Below are 19,620 nucleotides of genomic sequence, written 5' to 3'. Positions count from 1 at the left end.
TAAACTGAAGAAGTAGAGCAGCTCATTCATCTCATTATCCATACAACCTAGTTTTGTGCTTTTGTGGCATGTACAAGAATTGAGAGCCTGTTCTAAATATTCTAATGAAACTCTCCAAATTACACATATATAATAAGTGTCTTTTCTTGATGGAGAAGCAGTTAAAATTATGAAGATGATTAAAGATTAGTCTTCATAAATCATATAAAGGACAGCCCGGTGCACTAAAGCTCCCGCTATGCGCGGGGTCCGGGGAAGGGACCGACCACAAAGGTCTATTGTACGCAGCCTTACCTTGCATTTCTGCCAGAGACTGTTTTCAAGGCTTGAACCCGTGACCTCCTGGTCACATGCCAGCAACTTTACCAGTTATTCTAAGGCTCCTTTCCTTATGTCAGCCCATGTACTATATACACTGAAATACTATCCTTCACGGGATATTATTCCAATCAAAGTCATAATTAAAGACTCAAATTCAAGTTCATTACTTCTGGAAAGTTCCGTCTTTGGCAGCAGTCCTATGACATTGCTGATTCTTCAGTAGAACAAAGTGATGAACTGGATGGAGAAATTACGGAGGAGTTCAGTGGCATTGCCTGTGTGGTCAAAGAATGTCTTCCTGAACAATACGGAGTACATAATAAAGGTTTTGGTGGGATTTCTAAGATTAGTCTTCCTTCTAAAATGTCAATAACCTTACTCATTGATGGTCTTTGTGCTGGATCAGTTTGGATGCACCACAGACCTACTACTATCATCTTCCTAGCAGTTTCTTCTTCTTCTTTGTTCATAATTCCATGTAGCTTCAGGTCGCTGATATGCCCAGTAAGGAAAATATATCTCACTTGTATGGCTCACTACTTCCTTGACATTTTTTCTTCCTCCGACCATTTCTAGGACCATCATTCCATAACTATAGACATCAGACTTATGTGACACTCCTCCAAAACTCCTACTGATTATTTCAGGAGCAATATAACCAATCGTCCCTCGTGCTCCTAACATGGAAACAGTGCTTTCATTCCTGGTGCATAGTTTTGCCAAACCAAAATCTGATATCTTAGGACAGAGTTCTATATCAAGGAGTATGTTATGAGGCATTATGTCAAAATGCAAAATTCTTGTGTTGCATCCACGGTGAAGATACTCCAATCCTTTAGCAATCCCAATTGCAATTTGATTTGTGCAGTCCCAAGAGAGAACCATCACCATATATGTATGTCTCTAAGGATCCATTTGGCATGAAGTCATAAATTAGAGCTCTTTTTCTCCCATCAAGACAATATCCTAAAAGTGACACAACATTGACATGAGAAGTTTGGCTGATGCTTGCTACTTCATTGATAAATTCTTCTCCATCACCTTTAGATGCTTTTAAAATCTTCACTGCAACTGCACGACCATCAGGAAGGTCACTAGACCCCTCCATAACCTCCTTCACCAAGCTTATCTTTGAATCCATGTGTCATTTTCTTGATTTCCCAATAGCTGTATCTCCTTGGTGCCAGACATCCATATTGCTTAAGTAACGCCTCTAGACTCTGATCTTCTGTTTTGCCTTTAATTAATCGTATGCACTTGTAGAATGATTCTCTATACTGTATGTACCAGATTCCAAAGAAGATTAATGTCCCAATTCCAGCAATTGATATTCCTATACTACATTACCGAAGGAATTATGGGAACTTTTTTGTGGGGGTGAGGGAATACTGAATCTCATGTAGCTAGCCTGCAAATTGTTTTATTAAAAATGAGCATACCTGTTGTTAAATGAATCTTATTGGTGTTTGGTTGAGTCCCATCCGAGGCATCACTGTAATCCACTTCAAACCCCTCATCCACAGCCTCCTGCAGCGTAAGAGTTGCGTCCCACAATTTCTTATAAGCAGTGGAAACAAGAGGAGCCTGTATGCTGAAGGAACATCCTTGAACATTTGTAACAATTTCATCGGCGAAGAACACACCAGTGTTGATTGTTCCTATTATAGAATAACTAATATTGCTAGGCAGTTGTACGCTGGACAGGACCTCACCACTACAGCCATAATGTATGTTTATAAATGTAGTTTCTTTGGTGTACCTGCAATTAATTAAGGATTCAAAATGTAGATATTCTGAAAAATATACCCCTAAGGTGTACTTGATTTTATTACACAAATACATATAATTACTTGATTTGCCACTGTCTACCTAAGACCATTGATTAAGGTAGTATTGTACTTGTAGAGATTGTACAAAGAAGAAAATTCTGGACAAACATTATTCCAAAGATATCGTGAACGATTCTCATCTGGAGTGAGGACTGGTTAATTGCCGGAACATGAAATTCTGAAGGTTTATAGCCAATGGAATTTCCATAGACATAAAGAACAGACAAAGTGGTCTGATTATCTTTGCAATAGAGATTAAAATTGTCGTTGCCACATAATCTTGATCTCGAACCACCTCCTCAGAACGGGTACTTAACACCATGTATGCTTCCACAGTTGTAAGCAACTTCACAGTTTACACTCTTGCCTTCAAAAAAATAGCGTAACATGATGGAATGGTGCGGGTGATCACTAAGATTAGGAGGAACAAACTTGTAAGGTCATATAAGAATAACATGATAACCATTGCAACTATATATGATCTTTCAAAGTTACATATCAAATTACATATTCCCCATATCGTTAAAGAGATGAATCCAAATCCAAATCCAAGTCAATGAAAATAGGTGAATCAAGTAAGAAAGCACTCTCTGAAAATATATTTCATTAATGCGCCCATCGTTATCAACACCTAACAGCTCTCTTAACCAAGACTTTGACGTGGTTTTTCATTAAAACAGATTACAAATGTGGATTTTCTTTTTCCCTCTTCTGAAATTGGGAATTGAGATCAAAGTACATATTAATGAACTATATGAGTAAATGACAGTTTATGTGATTGTTGGGTGTATTTGAAAAAAGTCTTGTAAGGTGTTTGATACTACTACAACAACAACAGCAGCAACAACAACAACATCATGATAACGAGAGAATTATAAAGTATAACTTTTGAAAAGTTATGGACAAAAATGTATCATTAGTAGCCCTCAATTATGACTAGGTCATGCTACCCCACTTTGAGGGTGAAGAACTTCTGCCATGATCACCGTATATACCAAGTATAAGCTTCATTTAAGTCATTTAGGTACTTGAATTGGATAGACCGAAGTCTTTCTTATCCATCCGAAAAGCCTTTTACAGACTCGGCTCTTTTAGGCATCAGCGAGGGTATATGGGAGGAAATCAGTCTGCAGTAATTCAAATTGCTCCCACAACAAGGGGGTCATTAGACCATAGCTTGCATGAAGGTGCTAACTACATCAGATTCTTTGGATAAAAGAATGTTTGTTCATCGGTCATTGAAGGAAAGCGTTTATGGCTAGCGTAATGTATTCTGCATATCTGTATTCTATGAATGTTCTCTTGCCCCCAGGTGTTCATCATGGTCGCGGTAAAGGTTTGTTGGAGCCTGGTCCTATGGAACCAGCTTTCCCAATCAGTCAATTTAAATTAATATGTAGGAACCTGTCCTCATCGAACTGAATGCCTACCTTTCCTGCATTTGAAGACAGACTAATGTTTAAAACCTCCTGCTTTCATGGAGATCCTTTCTTCTCCGACCGCCGGAGATTGCTGAATTGCATGTGTTAAGCTATAGCCAGCGTTCCTTCTAAGCCAGGATCAAACTCTTCTTGTGAGTATGATTGGGCCCTGCAGTGGTAGAACCTGGTGAACCGTGCGTACTATTTTCCAACCTTCTGTGAACTTTTATTCTCTTATGATTTTTGCTTAAGTAGAGGTTTGTTATCGGTGACCCAGTTGATTCGTCCCCTCGAGGGTAGAAGTAATTCCGCTCGAGTAAAGGGTGAAAGGATGTGGATTTGACCAACACCCTCTTTCTTTTTCTTTAAATAGAGAAAGTGATGGCAGAGCGAGTTTGCATATTAAGTAAATAGAAAGAGAGAAACCTGCTTCCGCTTGGTTGCCTATGACAAACCAAAGAAAGGCACTAATAGAGTATAGCAAGCTGCTCGTAAGATAGCAATAACTTGATTGCAAGATTACTGAGAAGAATCTCCATTCTATGCAAAAGTCAAAAGGACCCAAGCAGAGCATTTTTAGGGTTTTTAAAACTAAAGCACCAAGCCCAATTGAAAATGCACCCCTTGAAATTATTGTGAGTTTACTTTCAGTATTTACTTTTAAGTCCCTTAAGTCTTTTGCCTTATTAGTAGCAAAATCAATGACATGGCGTGGCTCCTTTTTTATGACTATTGTATAGTTTTATCGATCATTTATAAAATATCAAATTATTCTTGTTGGTGTAATGTACCAGAAGTTCAATAAATTACAGTTGAAAATAAAATAACAAAAACGAATAAAAAATATATTCATGCTAAGGCGCGGATATCTCGCTCTCTTTAAGGAGATTCAAGCCCACTGCGGCATTGTCATGCCCCAAGTCTGCACTCTAGGCATGGCCGGTACTCAGAAATCATTGTTGGTTTCCAAGCAAGCCCCTGGCCTGGCTAACTAAAAAGAGCCTATTAACTCATAAATGTGCTTAGATGGGCACAATAAAAGATGCAACTTAATACTCCTGGTATAAATCATAAAACTCAAATATAAAATAATATAATAGACATAACTCAATGTTTTTTAAAAAATACTCAAAACAATAATCTGGACATTGTCTGACTAGCCTATGAAATCTCTAAAATACTGACTCTAACATAGGTACCGGGACGATCTTATTCTACGTTGGCTACATAGTTTATGGAGTTCGAGTTGTTCTATAGTCTTACCCAAATCGGTACTCAATACTAATCCCAAAATATAGTTTATTATGCTCATAACTCAAGCGAGTATGTTTACTTAATTTAACTTATTTAGTCTCTTTTAGACTTAGCTCAACTCAACTCTTCTCGACTCATCTTTTTTCTTTAAAGGATATGATGTCAACTCAATGAATGCCTTAAAGTATGAATTTACTTCTCAACTCAATCTCAAAAATAAATGTTTAAAGGTATTTATACTCATTTTCAAAATATGATTAAGAGACTTCTCAACTTGACTCATGCTCAACTCTTTTTCAAGTGATTGATGATAATAATCATTCTTAAACTCAAAGCAATGCATACAATAATTAAACACAAGACAACTAGGGTTTATGTGAGTGCAAACATGAATTCATAATCTCAAAACTCAACTCAATAAAGTATAATAAAATATATACCATAATTCAAGTAGAAGTTATATATATATTTTAAGAACTTACTTTATTGGAATTGCGACTCAAAATCATGGCTTCAATTGACTGTAGAAACATGTAGGACATGAGGATGAACTTAGTCCAATGTTCTGGTAGCCTTACATACCTGGAATGAAGATAACTGAGCGAAAATCTAAGTCTTGGGTTGGAACTCTTAAGCCCTAACTCTCCTTTTTCTCTCCAATGTGTGCTCTCAAAATTTCTAAGTGTGAATGAGAGAAAATACATATTGAATATTGATAAGAGGCTAAATTTAGTCCCAAAAAGGGTAGGTTAAGTTTGGAGAAGGTGGAGAAAAGATCGGATTACCCCTCATTAAAATGAAATGGGTCGTCTATTGACCCCTTCCTATGGACCGTAGGAACTCTTGCAGACCATAGGGTCCTCCTCGTAGGACCTGGGTTCCAAATCATGACTCACTAGAATTTACATAAGGGGTCTACGACCAAGCTCCTACGGGTGGTAGACCTATTGACGGTGTAACACCCCCCAAATTTTTTCCATAAGATTCAGACCTTTTTTGTATTCGTATAGAGTCGAACTCTATTATTGTGAAGTATATGCATGAGTTAAGATGAGTCCCTGAGAAATTAAAAAGTGTTAGAGGTGATGTGGGGTCACAAAGGACCCCTAAGACCAAGCTAAGTCCAAAAGATTCGTTGTGGCTAAGTTTTAGGATAAGTTCGTATAAGGGGTCGACTTCTAATGACCCTATCTTTTGAAAGATGAAAATCTAGGTGGCCCATGGCCTATTAAATTAAAGGTCGTTGAGTCTTCTTTCCAACGCCACCAAGAATGTAATTTTTGGAGTTTGGAGTCAAAAGATATGATGATCCTAAGACGAACTAGCACGACAGGAATTTCAGACCTGGGTTGCAACTGCTGGAAATCTGGGCTTGGTGCCGCAGTGGCGCGATGCGCCACTATCACGCCAGGAACAAGCCTCAGTAGTTTGGTCCCTGGCACGGTGCGCCACTATGAGATGTGCAGGGTTTTCAAGCCTATTTTCCACAACCCAAAAAACTTGGGCTTGGCGCTGTAAGGGCGCGATACGCCACTATCGCGCCACAAAACAGCCTCAGTAATTTGGTCCCTGGCGCGATGTGCCACTATTGGCTTGCAGGTTTTTAAGCCTATTCGACTTGGCGCTGCAGTGGCGCGATGCACCACTATCGCTCCAAGAGTGTTTTTGGCCTATTTCCTAGATTTTGGAGAAAAGGGCAATTTAGGTATTTCTCCAAATTATATATACACAGCCTTGGGAGATTTTTGGGACTATTTTCAGCCCTCTCTCTCTCTAAAAGCCCTAGAAAATTTCCCTCTCCTCTTCTTCTTCTCCAAATCCTTCTCCAACAAGAAGTGCCTCCAAGAGCTTCAAGATTCAAGTTTCCTATTGAAGATCCAACAACAAGGTTTTCTTCAAGTTTTTACTAAGGTATGTAAGGCTACTCAAAACATGGGTTGAGTCCACCCATGTTCCCTACACTTTCTTTGAGGTTAAATGTTCATAAGAATGGAGTTTCTTGATAGGCCTATGTCTAAATGAGTCTTGTCATCCATTAATGTGATTCTTGTTATGTTGATGTTGTTGAGACAAGAAATTTCTAGAAAGAACCTTCATGTGAGTATGAGTTCATGAAGATGAGTTGTTAAATATGTTTTATTGATTTGCTTAACTATATGGATTATGATAAAAATGCTAATTCTCTTAAATATGTTATTCATTTTAAATTGTTGGTCTAAAACCTTGGAGTTGTGATGAGTTCCAAAGATGTGTTAAATGAATAGAGAAATGGTTGGATATGTTTGTATGATGCTATAAATATACATTTAAATTTACTCTTGAAAGATATGATTGGAATCGATCGGATAGTATGATTGGGAGATGTTTGATGGTGATAGAGTTGATGAGTTAACAATGTTCCAAATGAGACTTGTCGATATGATTTGATTGAGTTGATTGGATGGAGTTTTATGAGCATTGAGTCATGGGAAGAGTATCGAGCACAGAATTAGGTAAGAGTATAGTCCATACTCGAACCCAATAACTATCGCTAAACATAGGAGGGGATTGAACCGTTAAAGTCGGATGCTTCCCCAGAATTATTGTCCTGACATTATAGGACTTGGTTGGATTGGATCCATGATTGGTTGATTCGTTCATACCCTGGCAAAGTATGAACGGATGCGACAACAACGTCTGTTTGTTGTACTGTCATTGGCTCATAAGTGATGGTTGTCGGATAAGAAAAACTCCCATATAGGTCTTGATAGTACTCTGAGTCGGATCGAGTTGAATGATATGTGATTGGTCCCGTCTAAACCATATTCTTGTTTAGACTTAGGGCACTTGATTGAGTTGTTATTTCTCTTGAGTTGAGATTCCGAGTTGATTTGATTCTTCCTTGAGGTTTGTTTAATTCAGCCATTTTACATACTCGTACATTCCATGTACTGACGCTATTTGGCCTGCATCATTTCATGATGCAGAGACAGGTACTATAGATCCTCAATCGGCGCACCGTTGAAGATCTACACACTCTCAGCTAGTTGGTGAGTCCTCTTAGTTTCCGGAGGATGTTGAGTTCCCTGTATAGTTTTGTGTTGTTTCCTTTATTTTGATTGATGATAGAGGTTTCATAGATCGGAGCGTAAAAATGTTGGATTGTTCTTTTGAGTAGTTCTTCTATAACTGTTGGTTGATTTGATAGTTATTTTGCCTTTGTCCCTAAATTATGAATAATACTTCATTGACTCAGTCTTCCGCTGAGAGAATGTGATCGAATGAATGTATGACTGGACCAGGTGGTTCGCTTGGAGGCCAGAAATGGCTTCTGAGTGCCGGCCATGCCTAGGGTACCCTCCCAGGGTGTGTCAAACATGCTATCAGAGCATAGAGTTCAAGAGTCCTAGGGAGTCTAGGAAGCCGTGTCTAGTAGAGTCTTGCTTATGGGTGTGTTGTGCACCACACTTATAATCAGGAGGCTATAAGACATTAAAAATTGTTTCACTTCTTTCATACTCTGAATTCGTGCGATAGAGTTAAAATCTATAAACTTCCTTTCTAATTCGTGCATTTATACGTTACAGATAATGCCTCCTAAATGTACTACTAGCCAGAGGAATGTTGATAACGCAGAGATGCCACAGTCAGAGGTACACCCATCGAGGGCTAGAGGCCGACCGGCAAGGTATACAGAGACACCTCAAATGCCTACTACTTCACCTGCACCAACTTCGGAGGTAGACTTTTAAGGGGCGATTGCTATGCTCACTTAATTAGCGGCTGCCCGAAATGGTAACCAGAGTTCGCCAACTCTTACCACTAGTCCCCAAGAGCCGTCTGCCGCTTCCAGAATTTGAGACTTTCTGAGGATGAATCCTCCGACGTTCACGGGGTCTAAGGTTGATGGAGATCCCCAAAATTTTATTGATGAGATGTGGAAAATCCTGAAAGCTATGCATGCTATGGAGATTGAGGGGGTTGAGTTGGTGTCCTACCAGCTCAAGGATGTGACAAACATCTGGTATAACCAATGGGAATAAGGTAGAGGTGAGGATGCTGAACCTGCTATGTGGGATGAATTTGAGAGAGCCTTTCTTGACCACTTCGTTCCCCGAGAATTGAGGGAAGCGAAAGTGGAGGAGTTTGTGAATCTGAAACAAGAAGGCATGACTGTTAAGGAGTACAACCTGAAGTTCTTCCAGCTGTCCAGGTATGCTCCAGAGATGATCCTAGATGTGAGGTCAAAGATGAGGAAATTTGTCTCTGGTTTGGGAAGACATCTGAAGAAGGAGTGCAAAGCGGCATTGTTAATCTCCGATATGGATATTTAAAGATTAATGGTGTACGCTCAATAGGTGGAGGATGAGAAGAGAAAAGACAAAGAGGAGCATCTGAGCAAGAAGGAAAGATTAGCTGGGCATGAGAATGAACAGAAGCAGAACAAGGGCGACAGGTCCTTCTTCTAAAAGAGGCCTTCCAACTATGCCTCGTCCACCGCAAGTGCACCTATGCCGCAGAACTGGTATGATCAGTAGGGACAGAGTCGCCATGATTTCAGACCCCAGGTTTCTCAATCCCTGGCTAGCGTGGGTCAAGGTTCGAAAGGGAAGCCACCATGCGGCAAATGCGGTAAACTCCACTTGGGAGAGTGCAGAGCGGGGAGGGTTGGTTGTTATAAGTGTGGCCAAATGGACCACTTTTAGAAGGAGTGTCCAATATGGGGAGATAGAGCCTAATTTTCTACTACCACACTGCTAGCTAGAGGTAATCAGAGGAGCACTACTTTAGGTACGAGGAGAGGTACAAACCGCCTATATGCCATGGGTAGTCGCCAAGATCAGGAGAACTCTCCAAATGTCGTAATGGGTATGATTTGAGTCTCTTCTCTTGACTGTTATGTTTTGATGGATCCGGGTGCCACCCTATCTTTTGTGACTCCTTACGTGGCTAGTAAATTCAATAAAATTCCTGAATGTCTTCGTGAGCCTTTTTGCGTAGCTACTCCTGTTGGTGATTCTGTCTTAGCTGAAAGAGTCTATAGAGATTGCACTGTGTCAATTCATCATAGGGATACCTTGGCTGACTTAGTTGAGTTAGACATGGTTGATTTTGATGTGATCCTTGGCATGGACTGGCTTTATATCTATTATGCCTCTATTGATTGTAGAACTCAGATTGTCAAGTTCAAATTCCCGAATGAGGCTGTCATAGAGTGGAAGGGTAGTCCTGTCGTGCCTAAGGGTAAGTTTATTTCCTACCTTAGGGCCAGGAAGCTAATCTCAAAAGGGTGTATTTATCACCTTGTCCGAGTGAAAGATGACAGTATTGAGTCTCCATCCCTTGAGTCGGTTCCGATTGTCAACGAGTTTCCTGATGTCTTTCCTAAAGATCTGCCTAGAGTCCCTCCTGATAGGGAGATCGGCTTTGGGATTGATGTCCTTCCTGATACCCAGCCTATCTCAATCCCTCCATATAGAATGGCTCCGGCTGAGTTGAAAGAACAGTTGAAAGACTTGTTAGATAAAGGATTCATTAGGCCGAGTATCTCACCATGGGGTGCTTCCATCCTATTTGTGTGAAAAAAAGATGGGTCCCTTAGAATGTGTATTGACTACAGGCAGCTGAATAAGGTCACCATAAAGAACAAATACCCTCTCCCCAGAATAGACGACTTGTTTGATCAACTTCATGGCGCCACTTGTTTTTCAAAGATAGACCTAAGATTGGGCTACCATCAGTTGAAGGTGAGGGAGTGTGATATCCCAAAGACAGCTTTTCGGCCCCACTATAGCCACTTTGAGTTCTTGGTGATGTCCTTCGGGTTGACTAATACCCCTGCAGCTTTTATGAATCTTATGAACCGAGTATTTAAACCATATCTTGATATGTTTGTGATTGTATTCATAGATGATATTTTGGTTTACTCCAAGAATGAGGAGCAGCACGCCCATCATCTTAGAGTCATCTTGCAAACTTTGAAGGACCAGGTATTGTATCCAAAGTTCTCAAAATGTGAATTTTGGCTTATATCAGTGGCCTTTTTAGGCCACATTGTATCTGGAGATGGTATTCAGGTTGATGCTCAGAAGATTGAGGCAGTGAAAAGTTGGCCCAGACCCACGTCCCTAATAGAGATAAGAAGCTTCTTGGGTTTGGCCGGCTATTATCGAAGGTTTGTAGAGGGATTCTCATCCATATCATCACCATTGACCAAGCTGACCCAAAAAAAGGCTAAGTACCAATGGTCCAATGCTTGTGAGGAGAGTTTCCAGAAATTGAAGACCAAGCTAACCACTGCTCCTGTTCTAACTTTGCCCGATGGAATAGAGGGTTTTGTGATCTATTGTGATGCATCTAGAGTTGGTTTGGGCTGTGTGCTGATGCAGAAGGTAAAGGTGATAGCCAATGCTTCAAGATAGCTTAAGGTTCACGAGAGGAATTACCCAACTCATGACCTTGAACTGGCAGCTGTGGTATTTGCCCTTAAAATTTGGCACCACTACTTGTATGGAGTGCATGTTGATGTGTTCACCGATCACAAGAGTTTAGAATACGTCTTCATCCAGAAGGAACTCAACCTGAGATAAAGGAGATGGCTCAAACTACTCAAAGACTATGATATGAGCATTCTTTACCATCCAGGTAAAGCTAATGTTGTTGCTGATGCTCTTAGCAGGTTGTCTATGGGTAGCACTGCCCATATGGAGGAGAGAAGGAAAGAATTGGCTAGAGAGGGGCACAGATTAGCCCGATTAGGAGTTCATCTTGAAGAGAACAATGGAGGTGGAGTTAATGTTCAGGATGGGGCTACATTCTCACTCATGGCAGAGGTAAAAGAAAAGTAAGACCAAGATCCCATCCTTGTCCAGTTGAAGGAAGTTGTTCACAAATAGGAGGTGATGGTTTTTACCAAAGGGGGAGATGGGGTGTTGAGGTACCAAAACAGATTGTGCGTACCAGATGTCGATGATATTCAAGGAAGGATTATGGCCGAAGCGCATAGTTCCAGATACTCTATTCATCCTGGCTCTACAAAGATGTATCACGACTTGAGGGAAATCTATTGGTGGAGTGGGATGAAGAGAGATATTGCAGATTTTATTTCCAAGTGCCCGAATTGTCAATAGGTTAAAGTTGAGCATCAAAGGCCATGTGGGTTAGCTCAAAATATAGAAATCCCAGAATGGAAGTGGGAGATAATATGGACTTTATCACAGGTATGCCAAAGTTCCGGAAGCAACATGATTCGATTTGGGTGATTGTGGATAGAATGACGAAATCAGCTCACTCCTTGGCAGTTAAGACTACTGACACCGCAGAAGATTATGCAAAGTTATACATCCAGGAGATTGTCAGGTTGCATGGGGTTCATGTGTCTATTATTTCAGATAGAGGAGCTCAATTCACCTCCCAATTCTGGAAATCCTTTCAGAAGGGACTGGGTTCGAAGGTGAACTTGAGTATGGCCTTTCATCCCCAGACGGATAGCCAAGCGGAGCGCACCATCCAGACATTGGAGGATATGTTGAGAGCTTGTGTTCTTGACTTCAAAAGAAATTGGAATGATCACTTACCTCTCATAGAGTTTGCATATAATAATAGCTATCATGCAAGCATTCAAATGGCTCCTTATGAAGCTTTGAATGGGAGGAGGTGTAGATCACCCATTGGGTAGTTTGAGGTTGGTGAAGTTGAGTTGATTGGGCCTGATTTTGTTCACCAAGCCATGGAGAAGGTGAGAGTTATTCAAGATAGGCTAAACACAGATCAAAGCCGCCAAAAATCTTACACCGATATGAGGAGGAGAGACTTAGAGTTTGAGGTGGGTGATTAGGTATACTTGGAAGTGTCACCCATGAAGGGCTTCATAAGGTTTGGAAGGAAGGGGAAACTTAGTCCTCAATATATTGGCCCTTACCAAATTTCGAGGCGGATTGGGAGTGTTGCCTATGAGTTGGAGTTACCCTAGAGCTCACCTCTATCCATCTGGTATTTCATGTTTCGATGTTGAAGAAGTGCTTAGGCGATCCCTCGTTGGTAGTCCCTATTGATAGTATTGGAGTTAAGGATAGCTTATCCTATGAAGAGGTTTTGGTCCAAATTCTTGATCGCCAAATTCACAAATTAAGGAACAAAGAAATCGCCTAAGTCAAAGTCCTGTGGAGAAATCAGTTTGGTAAGGAAGCCACATGGGAAGCGGAGGAAGATATGAAATCTAAATATCCCCATCTATTCGTGCCTACTAATGAGAATGTTGAAGGTAATGCTCATTCCCTTGACTTGAATTCATTTGTGCATTTTGAGTTTGGATAGTAATTTTTTTTATTTGAGAAATTGATTGGTTGATTGACTGAATTCTGATTGTGATTTGTACCCTAAATTTCCATTCTTGGTTTACTCATCATTTGAGGACGAATGATCCCAAGGGAGAGATATTGTAACACCCCCTAAAATTTTTTCCTAAGATTTGGACCTTTCTTGTATTCGTGTAGGGTCGAACTCTATTATTGTGAAGTATATGCATGAGTTAAGATGAGTCCCTAAGAAATTGAAAAGTGTTAGAGGTGATGTGGGGTCACAAAGGACCCCTAGGACCAAGCTAAGTCCAAAAGATTCGTTGTGGTTAAGTTTTAGGGTGAGTTCGTATAAGGGGTCAACTTCTAACAACCCTATCTTTTGAAAGATGACAATCTGGGTGGCCCATAACCTATTAAATTAAAGTTCATCGAGTCTTCTTTCCAACGCCACCAAGAATGTAATTTTTAGAGTTTGGAGTCAAACGATATGACGATCCTAAGACGAACTAGCACGGTAGGAATTTCAGGCCTGGATTGCAACTGCTAGAAATCTGGGCTTGGCACTACAGTGGCGCGACGCGCCACTATCGCACCAGGAACAAGCCTCAGTAGTTTGGTCCCTGGCGCGGCACGCCACTACGAGATGTGCAGAGTTTTTAAGCCTATTTTCCAAAACCCAGAAAACTTGGGCTTGGCGCTGTAATGGCGCGATGCGCCACTATCGCGCTACAAAACAGCCTCAGTAGTTTGGTCCTTGGCGCGATGCGCCACTATTGGGTTGCAGGGTTTTTAAGCCTATTCGACTTGGAGCTGCAGTGGCGCGATGCGCCACTATCGCGCCAAAAATGTTTTTGGCCTATTTCCCAAATTTTGGAGAAAAGGGCAATTTGGGTTTTTCCTCAAATTATATATACACAGCCTTGGGACGTTTTTGGGACTATTTTCAGTGCTCTCTCTCTCTAAAAGCCTTAGAAAATTTCCCTCTCCTCTTTTTCTTCTCCAAATCCTTCTCCAACAAGAAGTGCCTCCAAGAGCTTCAAGATTCAAGTTTCCCATTGAAGATCCAACAACAAGGTTTTCTTCAAGTCTTTACTAAGGTATGTAAGGTTACTCAAAACATGGGTTGAGTCCACCCATGTTCCCTACACTTTCTTTGAGGTTAAATGTTCATAAGAATGGAGTTTCTTGATAGGCCTATGTCTAAATGAGTCTTGTCATCCATTAATGTGATTCTTGTTACGTTGATGTTGTTGAGACAAGAAATTTCTAGAAAGAACCTTCATGTGAGTATGAGTTCATGAAGATGAGTTGTTAAATATGTTTTATTGATTTGCTTAACTATATGGATTATGATAAAAATGCTAATTCTCTTAAATATGTTATTCATTTTAAATTGTTGGTCTAAAACCTTGGAGTTGTGATGAGTTCCAAAGATGTGTTAAATGAATAGAGAAATGGTTGGATATGTTTGTATGATGCTATAAATATACATTTAAATTTACTCTTGAAAGATATGATTGGAATCGATCAGATAGTATGATTGGGAGATGTTTGATGGTGATAGAGTTGATGAGTTGACAAGGTTCTAAATGAGACTTGTCGATATGATTTGATTGAGTTGATTGGATGGAGTTTTATGAGCTTTGAGTCTTGGAAGGAGTATCGAGCACAGAATTAGGTAAGAGTATAGTCCATACTCGAATCCAATAACTATCGCTAAACATAGGAGGGGATTGAATCGTTAAAGTTGGATGCTTCCCCAGAATTATTGTCCTGACATTATAGGACTTGGTTAGATTGGATCCATGATTGGTTGATTCGTTCATACCCTGGCAAAGTATGAACGGATGCGGCAACAACGTCGGTTTGTTGTACTGTCACTAGCTCATAAGTGATGGTTGTCGGATAAGAAAAACTCCCATATAGGTCTTGATAGTACTCTGAGTCGGATCGAGTTGAATGATATGTGATTGGTCCCGTCTAAACCATATTCTTGTTTAGACTTAGGGCACTTGATTGAGTTGTTATTTCTCTTGAGTTGAGATTCTGAGTTGATTTGATTCTTCCTTGAGGTTTGTTTAATTCGGCCATTTTACATACTCGTATATTCCATGTACTGACGCCATTTGGCCTGCATCATTTCATGATGCAGAGACAGGTACTAGAGATCATCAACTGGCGCACCATTGAAGATCTACACACTCCTAGCTAGTTGGTGAGTCCTCCTAGTTTCCAGAGGATGTTGAGTTCCATGTATAGTTTTGTGTTGTTTCCTTTATTTTGATTGATGGTAGCCATGGGCTTGTCATTGACACCTCCTAGATTGTTGATAGAGGCTTCATAGACCGGAGCGTAGAAATATTGGATTGTTCTTTTAAGTAGTTCTTCTATAACTGTTGGTTGATTTGATAGTTATTTGGCCTTTGGCCCTAAATTATGAATAATACTTCATTGACTGAATCTTCTGCTGAGAGAATATGATTGAATTAATGTGTGAGTGGACCAGGTGGTTCGCTTGGAGGCCAGAAATAGCTTTCGAGTGCTGGGAACGCCTAGGGTACCCTCCCGAGTCATGACAGACAGATCATAGGGATGGGCTCGTAGGAACTCTATCACTTTGCCTGGGTTTATGAAGATGGACCTAAGAAACCCTTCCTATGGGTCGTAGGACTGTCTATAGATTATGGGGCTAACTCGTAGGTAGGGGTCATATAACTCAAGAGATGATGAATCTCTGAGCCTTACCCACAAGCCTCTCCTATGGGCCTTTGCTGGATAATATTTACCTTCTCCATCACTTGATGAATCAAGTCTAGCCCTATCAACTCAGCTTCACCAACCTCAAATAAACCAATCGGTGATCTATATCTCCTTTCATAAATAGCCTTATATGGAGCTATTTGAATGCTCGAATGAAAGCTATTATTAGAATAGAACTCAATAAGTAAAAAATGGTCATCCCAATTGCCTTTGAAGTCAATGAAACAGGTTCGCAACATATCCTCAAGAGTCTGGATTATATGCGTTGCCTAACCATCTGTCCTTGGATGGAAAGCAGTGCTAAGATTCACCTTTGAATCCAAACCTATATGAAACAACTTCTAAAACTGAGTAGTAGATTGAGTACCTCTATCTGAGATGATAGATAAGGAAATCCCATGCAATCTGACTATCTCTCAAATGTACAACCTTGCATAATCCTCGGCTGAATCTGTAGTCTTAATGGGCAAGAAATGGATTGATTTGGCCATTCTATCCACAATTACCCAAATCAAACCATGTTGTCTATGAGATTGGGGTAAACCTATAATGAAATCCATGTTGATCATCTCCCACTTTCATTCTGGCAACTTTATATTCTGAGCTACACCACAAGGCCTTTGATGCTTAAATTTGACTTATTGGCAATTTAGGCACTTGGTTACAAACTCTGCTATGTATCTCTTCATACCATTCCACTAGTAGACCTTTCTCAAGACATGGTACATCTTGATAGAGCCCGGATAAATTAAATATTTGGAGTTATGGGCCTTTTCCATAATTCTATCTCGAAGACCATCAACACTCCGAACACATAGTCTATCTTGTACCTCAACACTCCATTTCCCCCTTTAGCAAAAACCATCACTTTTTGTTTATGAATATGTTCTTTCAGTTGGAGGAGGGTGGGATCTTGATCTTGCTTTTCCTTTACTTCAACAACCAACAAAGACTCTATCTCATTTTGAAAAATTACACCTCCCTTATCAGAATCCACAAGATGAACTCCCAAACGTGCAAGCCTATGCACCTCATTTTCTAACTCTTTCTTCTCTTGCTCAACATGAGTGATACTCTCCATGGATAACCTACTAAGAGAATTAGCAACAACATTAGCTTTACATGGATGGTAGAGGATGCTCATGTCGTAGTTCTTAAGAAACTCAAGCCATCTTATTTGTCTCATGTTCTGCTCTTTCTGACTGAATACGTATTTCAGGCTCATGTGATCTGTGAACACATCTACATGCATGCCATAAAGATAATGATGCCAAATCTTGAGAGCAAATACTACTGCTGCCAACTCTAGATCATGAGTTAGATAATTTCTCTCGTGGATCTTAAGTTGCATGGAAGCATAAACTATAACCTTGCCTTTCTGGATCAACATGCAACCTAAACCAACTAGAGACACATCACAATAAATGATGAAGTCATTTGTTCCCTCAGGTAAGGATAAGACTGGAGCAGTAGTCAATTTTGTTTTCAACTCTTGAAAACTTTTCTCATAAGCATCGGACCATAGAAACTTAGTGTTCTTCTGAGTCAACTTAGTCAATGCCAATGATATGGATGTATATACCTTAAAAACCTCCTATAGTAACCAGCCAAACCCAAGAAACTTTTTATATAAGTCGAGGATGTGGGTCTGGGTTAGTTCTTAACAACTTCAATTTTTCTGCAAATCAACTCAAATACCATCACCAGAAATAATGTGTCCTAAGAATGCCATGGATGCAAGACAAAAATCACACTTTAAAACTTAGCATATAACTCCTTTTCATTGAGCGTTTGGAGAACAATTCTGAGATGGTTGGCATGCTCCTCCTCACTTCTTGAATAGATCAGAACATAATCCATAAACACGATAACAAACATATATAAATACTACTTGAAGACTTTATTCATGAGGTCCATAAATGTTGTAGGAGCATTACTCAAACCGAAAGACATAACTAGGAACTTATAGTGACCATATCTGGTTTTGAAGGTTGTCTTTAGGATGTCACTTTCCCTTACTTTCAACTGATGATAGCCTAATCTGAGATCTATCTTAAAGAAATAAGTAGCACCCTGAAGTTGGTCGAAAAGATCATCGATTCTAGGAAGAAGATACTTATTTTTAATGGTAACCTTGTTCAACTAACGATAGTTAATACATATCCTTAAAGAACCATATTTCTTTCGTACAAATAGCATAGGAGCGCCCCAAGATGAGACACTCGGCCTAATTAACCCTTTATCTAAGATATCTTTCAACTGCTATTTCAACTCTTTTAACTTTGTAGGAGCCATTCTATATGGAGAAATAGAAATCGGCTGAGTATCAGGAAGAATATCTATTTCAAAGTTTAACTCCCTATTAGGAGGGACTCTAGGTAAATCCTCAGGAAAGACTTCAGGACGACTGGAACTGACCGAAGGGATAGTGTCTCCATACTATCATCTGTAACTCAAATAATGTGGTAGATACACTCCTTGGAGACTAACTTTCTAGCCTTAAGGTATGAAATGAATCGAGCCTTAAGCAAGGCTGGACTACGTTTCCACTCTATAACTGGCTCATTTGGAAACTGGAACTTCACAATTTGGGTTCTACAATCAATTGAGGCATAACAAGCATATAGCCAGTCCATGCCAAGAATGACATAAAAGTCAACTATGTCTAACTCAACCTAGTCTTCAGAAGTGTCCTTATGATAGACAGAGACTATACAATCATGATAGACTCTCTTAGCTAGAATGGACTCACTAATGGGAGTAGAAACATTGAATGGTTCTAATAGTAGTTCAGGAAGAATTCCAAACTTAACGGCTACATAAAGAGTTTCAAATGACAAAATAGCACCTGAATCGAGTAAAGCATAAACATCATAAATAAAGACTCGAAGCATATCAGTAACAACATCTGGTAAGTTCTCTTGGTCCTGACGATTAGTCATAGCATAAAGATGGTTTGGACCTCCGCCTCTTCTTAAAGTAGAACCTCTCTGATTACCTCTATTTGGCAGTGCTGCCAAAGAAGACTACGCTCTATTTCTCCCATTAACCTATCCTTCTGTTAGATAATCTCTCATAAAGTGGCCCATCAGGTCACACTTGTAATAACTGTTGGTTCCATCTCAACACTCTCCTAAGTAAAGTCTTCCACACTTACCACAAGGCGATTTGCATGAAGAACTCCGAACCATACTTCCTTGAGACTACATGCCTTGTGCTCTAAGATTCTGCGACCTCTGATCATTCATTGTATTCGAAGTTTGTGCACTTGCTGTAGATGGTGCATAACTAGAATACCCATTCTAGAAGAAGGAATGATTTCCATTACCACCATTTTGATGGTTGCCCCCATTACCTGTGGACTTGGCCCTCTTACTTTGGTGCTCCTCTCCGTCCTTCTTCTTATTCTCCTGTACTTGTTAGGCATACACCATGAGTCTGGAGGTATCCATATCTGATATCAATAATGCTGCTTGAAACTCCTTCTTCACATGTTTTCCCAAACCTAAAACAAACTTTCTCATTTTGGCTCTCACACCGGGAACCATCTTTCCAGCATATCTAGACAACTGAAAGAACTTAAGGCTATATTTCTTGATAGTCATGCCCTCCTACATTAGATTTACAAACTCCTATACCTTTTCCAACCTCAGCTCTCGCGAAAAAAAGTGGTCAAGGAATATTTTCTCGAACTCGTCCTAGACCGCAGGCTCAACATCCTCACCTCTACTTTCCTCCCATTGGTTATACAAGACA

The 19,620-nt window shown here is 40.0% G+C and overlaps 1 pseudogene; it reads right to left on the bottom strand.

Moving 5' to 3' along the window:
* Positions 1–514: 514 nt before the first annotated feature.
* Positions 515–1,534, bottom strand: LOC129892040 (LEAF RUST 10 DISEASE-RESISTANCE LOCUS RECEPTOR-LIKE PROTEIN KINASE-like 2.5; annotated as a pseudogene).
* Positions 1,535–19,620: the final 18,086 nt, after the last annotated feature.

This window comes from Solanum dulcamara, chromosome 1 (assembly GCF_947179165.1).
Source record: "Solanum dulcamara chromosome 1, daSolDulc1.2, whole genome shotgun sequence".
Taxonomy (NCBI): Eukaryota; Viridiplantae; Streptophyta; class Magnoliopsida; order Solanales; family Solanaceae; genus Solanum; species Solanum dulcamara.
Note: the sequence above shows the minus strand (reverse complement) of the source record. Positions and strands in the feature narration are given on the sequence as shown.